Source organism: Alligator sinensis, unplaced genomic scaffold (genome assembly GCF_000455745.1).
Source record: "Alligator sinensis unplaced genomic scaffold, ASM45574v1 scaffold82_1, whole genome shotgun sequence".
NCBI classification, from domain to species: Eukaryota; Metazoa; Chordata; order Crocodylia; family Alligatoridae; genus Alligator; species Alligator sinensis.
Window position 1 is genome coordinate 709,669 of NW_005841860.1, and position 6,000 is coordinate 715,668.

At 48.2% G+C, this 6,000-nt stretch overlaps 1 long non-coding RNA gene across 1 annotated transcript in view; it reads right to left on the bottom strand.

The window, feature by feature from the left end:
• Positions 1 to 4,093, bottom strand: part of LOC102376081 — a 76,105-nt gene extending 72,012 nt beyond the window's left edge. The window contains exon 1 of the long non-coding RNA XR_322985.3: positions 4,009 to 4,093. This is a non-coding gene — a long non-coding RNA (uncharacterized LOC102376081). The remainder of the gene's footprint in view (positions 1 to 4,008) is intronic.
• Between the last annotated feature and the right edge of the window lie 1,907 nt (positions 4,094 to 6,000).

Here is a 6,000-nt window from a genome sequence, read left to right on the forward strand (position 1 = left end):
GTGGATGGCCTGGAGAAGGTTCAGAGGACAGTCACTCATCTGGTTAAAGGCCTACAGAAAAAACTCTATGTGGACTGTTTGGGAGACCTGAACCGATTCAGCCTCTGCCGCCTACAAACTCATCAGGGGGGGCCAGCAAGAAATAGGGGATACAATGTTTACCAGGGCACCTGTTGGTGTAACTAGAAATAATGGCCACAAACTGGAAGAGAGCAAATTCAGATTGGACATCAGGAGAAAATTCTTTACAGTGAGGGTTGCCAAAATACAGAATATGCTTCCAAGAGAGGTGGTGCTGTCCCTTTCCTTGGAGGTATTTAAAAGGAGATTGGACAGACACCTGGCTGGGGTCATCTGACCCCAGCACTCATTCCTGCCCATGGCAGGGGGTCGGACTCGATGATCTAAAAGGTCTCTTCTGACCCTAACATCTATGAAACTATGAAACCTTGTCTGTCTATTGCTAGGACTAACTCTTCACATTCAGCACCCCCAGAACGTAGGATTTTAGAAACTGTCAGAACTGAGCTGATGCATCCTCTGAAATTTTCTTTGGGGAATGCGGAATTGGCCAATAATCAGAATATTACCAGTGTTCTACATTATAGCTTCCTTAATGAAAGTGGGCACCCTGGCCTCTTCTGAATAGCATTAAGGATTACCACAATGTAACTGTAGCAGCAAAATCAAACTATAAACTAGTTAGACAAGGTCTGCTACCCAACACCTTGTGGATGATATTAGAGTTTTACCCTCCCAGAAAGCCAAATACAGTAAAAGCTGTGTTATCCAGCACTTTACCATCCGGAATGCTCTATTAACTGGCGTCTCTCCCACCGTGGCACTTCCGGTTTCGCCACCACAAGCTGAGTCCCACTTCTTCCTCATGGACCATAGCCCAGTGCAAAAAAGCCTGCGTGGGGTCCCCTCCCTATCCCCCAGCACATTGACGCCAGGGATTGAAAGCCCTGGTACACTAGATGTGGCAGAAGGGGTGGCTGGCCCAAACAGGCAAAGACACCTCCAACCTGCCGGGCTAGAGATAAGTATAACTCTCAGATAACTGGCCTATTTGATTAACTGGCACCCCTCATTCCTCATGGATGCCAGATAGCAGAGCTTTTACTATAATAGGATTTTAGGATTGCCAGACTGAGGCTTAAGAAGAAGGTGGCTTAGAAGAAAAAGTTAGGTATTCTTTCCTCTGGACTGTCTCAAGTCATTCAGAATCACCCCCTGAGGGAAAGGTAATGCCTGATATTAAATTGAAGAAACATGGTAGTGTCCAAAAATAAGGAGATAATCTTTATTGCCACCCACTCCTCACCTCCATTCCCAAATGTTAGACCTGGAGCATAAGCACCTCCAAGAGTCAAACCAGAGATAACCTGAGCTAGTCCTCAGAAGCAGAAATGACCTGAGCTAGACCTGTGGCTTTTCTTGGCATCTACAAAATCTTAAATTGATCTAGAACCATCTGCATAAATGTCGCCGATAGGTATTGTAAGGCCTCGGGGACCTCTTCGTGGGTGCCCTGCCTCCCAGTGACGTCAGGGTGAAACCCTGTTCCAGTGCCCCCTAGATGGTCTGGGCGCTGCCCTCTTTCTCTCCTGCCATGTCTTTGCTGTTATAAATTGGGGAGGCAGTTCCCGGTTGGTGCCCGGAGGTGTCTTGACCCTGGGGGTTGTCTTCGTGGGGCTCCAAAAGCTCACCTTTACCCCACCCTTACCATGCCTTCGGCCTGGGATGAAGCTGCTGCCCACAGATCTTCCCCACGCTGCCCGCCTTGCCAGGGCCAGGTCTTCAGGGCTGTGAACCCTAAGGGGGGGCCACCTCTGGGTCTTGGGTTGGTCTCCCCCTCTTAGGAAAAATAAATTTGCCCCATCTAGGGTCATTCACAACTCAACAGAAAAGATGTCGCCATCTGCCAGTAGAGCTCCCAAGCTCACCTTTCTCTCTCTCTCTCTCTCTCTCTCTCAGGCTCCTTTCTCTCCCCCTCCTAGGGGCTTGTCCATCTCCTACCCCTTTAGTGGGTAGGGGTACTGGGACCTTCCCTGTGATCTGTCCCTACCAGTTCCTCTGGCGTCCCCACCCTGGAGTCCGGGTGACTTGGGGTCCAGTTGTCTTGGTCACTCTTGCCAGAGTCCCTCTGCTCCCCTTTCTCAGGACTCGTGGTTCCCCAGGCTCTGCCCCACTCCAGAGCCATCCGAGGATGATTGCGGACATGAGGGTCTGCCCTGAATCCTGATTCCAGGGCTCCTCGTCAGAGCCTTGCCATTCCCCTGCAGCGTCCCACCTGATTGCTGCTCTCCAGCAAGACTCCTCAGCTCCTGCCAGCCCGTGAACCCACCTCCTGCCTCACTGGTCTCCTAGTGGCCAGCTGCCTCCTCCTCCAGGGAGCTGGGGCTAGAGCCGGAGCCTCCCAGCTCCTCAGACAGCATCTCCCAGCTGGTGGCCCACTCCTCTCTCCCCCGGTCTGCCCCAGCTGTTTCTCTGGCCACCTTTTGCGTAGCCCACACTGCTCGGAGGCCACGCCCCCAGCTCTCCCCAATCTGCAGGCTCAGGCAGCTGTGAAACTGCCGAGCCTGCATTTGTGTTGGCGTCCATGCTCCAGCCTCCTCCCTGCTGCTGTCTGTCCTGGCTCCTAAAGTAAGTACCGCAATGCATGAGTCAGGGGTCTGGGTCATGCTGGGGGGGCTCCTGTCTCCCCTCTCACAATAAAACTTGGAGGCACCCAGGATTATTTGCCTCAGCACTTCCTGTGCTGCCATTGTCAGGAACATCTTCACTGCTTTGGGCTAAACAGTGCTATATTTTCATCTCAATCCTGCCCTGAGACTCAGACAACATATAGGCACTCTCTGTTAGGCCCACTGTCAGTACAGGCATTTTTCCACACCAAGGCTAGGGACAGGGATTCAAAAAGCCTGAGCCTGAATTGATTCAATCTTTGCAGATTAGTCTAACCTGACTAAGCTAAATCAGTTTTGTAACTGGACAGACATCTCAGAAATGCAGGCACATGCCTGCAGTGGCTCAGGCTAGAAGTTGGGGAGGGAGGGGGAGAAGGACATTAAAGCAGCCCTCCCTTCCTTGCACAGAGCTGAGCTGAGGGGGTGCATGACCAGGCCCCAGCAGGGCACTGTGATTAGGAAGGGTCCCCCCATCCTGAACAGCCCAGCAGGAAATGTTTATCACCCCTAACTCCATGTTTATCACCCAATTAAGGAAACAACAGAGGGATATTACCAGCTACCCATTGATTCTGCCTGTTGATTCTACCTGTTGATTCATCACAGACTAGTTCGCATGTGGTCTGCTAGCTAATACACAGACAACTCTCCACAAGGCAGAGGGGAGGAGGAAATTCCAGCAGAGAGTGGTGAGGGGCAGGAAGGAAGCATTCCGCAGCCTTGCAGGAGCTGCAGCCAGGGAGCAGAGGGGAGGGGCCAACCCTGCTGTGGAGCAGAGCTCCGCCCAGCCCAAAGACCATGCCAGGATGCTAGGGGAGTCTGGCTTATCTTAAGCCAGCAAGGAGTCTGGGACAGATATTGAATAAACCGGTTTGAGCCGAATCAGTTAAATTGGATACTACGTTCAACCAGGTTTATCACAAACCAGTTTTAGCCATTTTCAAACTGGTTTATGTACATTGAATATCTGTTCTGCTACAGGTTTAAATCAGTTTCTGATCACTTAAACCAGTTTCTATGTAATGCCTGTCCCTAACCCAAAGGTCGGATGCAAGAAATACAGCTGCAGCTGCCATCCAATTCCCTCCTCCAACCCTTATATTACACTGTGTGGTGGATCCATTGGCAGCAACAGTCCTGACATTTTAGACATTTTACTAAGAATGTACTTCACTTATCAATGCAATTCCCCAGGCCTGTTTTAAATGGGATCTTCAACTCTAACCTGAAAATTTCAGTAATGATAGTTACATGCTAAATAATTCCATCACCTGGACTATAGCAACATTTGCCATGTACATATCCTTTAACTCACCTTTTTTCTGATGCCTGTTTTCTGCTGTAAATTCTTTGCACTTCCTCATTCACTGAAGATATCTTGCAGAACATCAAAAACCAGCAGTCTCACTGAAAAAATATGGGACTAGAATTATCATTAAATAGTGCATTTTGATAAATCTTCACTGAGCTAACAAGTGCTATCACAATTTTAAGATGGGAGAAATAAAAGAACTTTGATAGAGGGTAAAACTTGTTCCTGTGATGAATGCCCTGAAGCCTGCTCAGTGAGGGTCTTTGGAAGTCAGTCAATTTTGTTGAGCTTTAAAAGTTCACTTTTTTGGCAGTTTTCAGCATTTTTTGATTGCTAGAAGTGGACTCTGAACTAATGAGGCAATCTGAGTAAACCAAAGATGATATACTTGCTTCAGGATGTGAACTGCTCTTCAATCAGTTTTCTCACATAAGGGAAAGGAGTTATTCTCTCTCAACCTCACAACTACTGTAGAGAACAGAAGCCCAATGCATATTTAAACTATCCCCAGGAACATGCCACAACTATCAGTAATAATGCCTTGGCCTTTTTTAATATATTCATCTCATCATAAATAAACTAACTCATCAACTACTGCTGTACTCATCAATACAAGTCAGAGGATCATTCACTGAACTGCTATCAACAGGTCCAAACTTAGCATTTATTACCATCCGCTGACACCTATGCAAGAGGTTATAGTGGTGGGCGAGATGTCTCAAGGCATCAAAACAGGATCCTGTGAGCTGAGCCGTTATTCAAAGTTCAAGTCTGCTCCCTTTACTCATGATGAATTCACCAAACTTTTGACTTTCCTTTCACTGAAGCTGGTACTACATCAGGCCCTTAAACAACAGGTTGCATGTACTTATGCAACCCCAGCAGGTATGGTCATACAACCCTGACTCTCAGTGTTGGAAAATGACTCACATGAATAGTCTGAATAGGTCAGTACAGCTCTAGCCCATGTCTATTCATAAAGGGCTAATGATAATATGGCTCTACATGACAAAAAATATGAACAAAGACACATGAACGCAGAAGTAACAAACATTGTTTTAAACACACGTACACGAAAAATTAATGATGCTTTCCCTCCCATAACACTTCCCAGCCAAAGATAAATGAATTATTTACGAAGTGGATCTTTCTAACAATTTTCTGGCCATCTCCTCAGCTGGTCTAAATAAATGCTCAGTCCTGATTGATACAAAACTGTGGGGAGAAGTGGACACACCGGAGGGCAGGGAACAACTACAGGCAAACCTGGACAGGTTGGACAAATGGGCAGAAACAAATAGAATGCAATTTAACAAGGAGAAATGCAAAGTGCTGCACCTAGGGAGGAAAAATGTCCAGCACACCTACTGCCTAGTAAATGACCTGCTTGGTAGCATGGAAGCAGAAAGGGATCTTGGAGTCCTCATGGACTCCAAGATGAATATGAGTCGTCAGTGTGACGAAGTCATCAGAAAAGCTAACTGCACTTTATCATGCATCAGCAGGTGCATGACAAATGGAACCAAGGAGGTGATACTGCCCCTCTATCAGGCGCTGGTCAGACCGCAGTTGGAATACTGCGTGCAGTTTTTGGCACCACACTTCAAGAGGGATGTGGATAACCTGGAGAGGGTCCAGAGAAGGGCCACTCGCACGGTTACGGTCTTGCAGGCCAAGCCCTACGAGGAGAGACTGGGGCACCTCTTCAGCCTCCGCAAGAGAAGGTTGAGAGGCGACCTTGTGGCTGCCTATAAATTCATCATGGGGATGCAGAAGGGAATTGGTGAGGCTCTACTCACCAAGGCACCCCTGGGGGGTCACAAGAAATAATGGCCTTAAGTTAGCAGACAACAGATTTAGACTGGACATTAGGAGGAACTTCTTCACAGTTCGAGTGGCCAAGGTGTGGAATGGGCTCCCAAGGGAGGTGGTGCTCTCCCCTACCCTGGGGGTCTTCAAGAGGAGGTTAGATAGGCATCTGGCTGGGGTCATCTG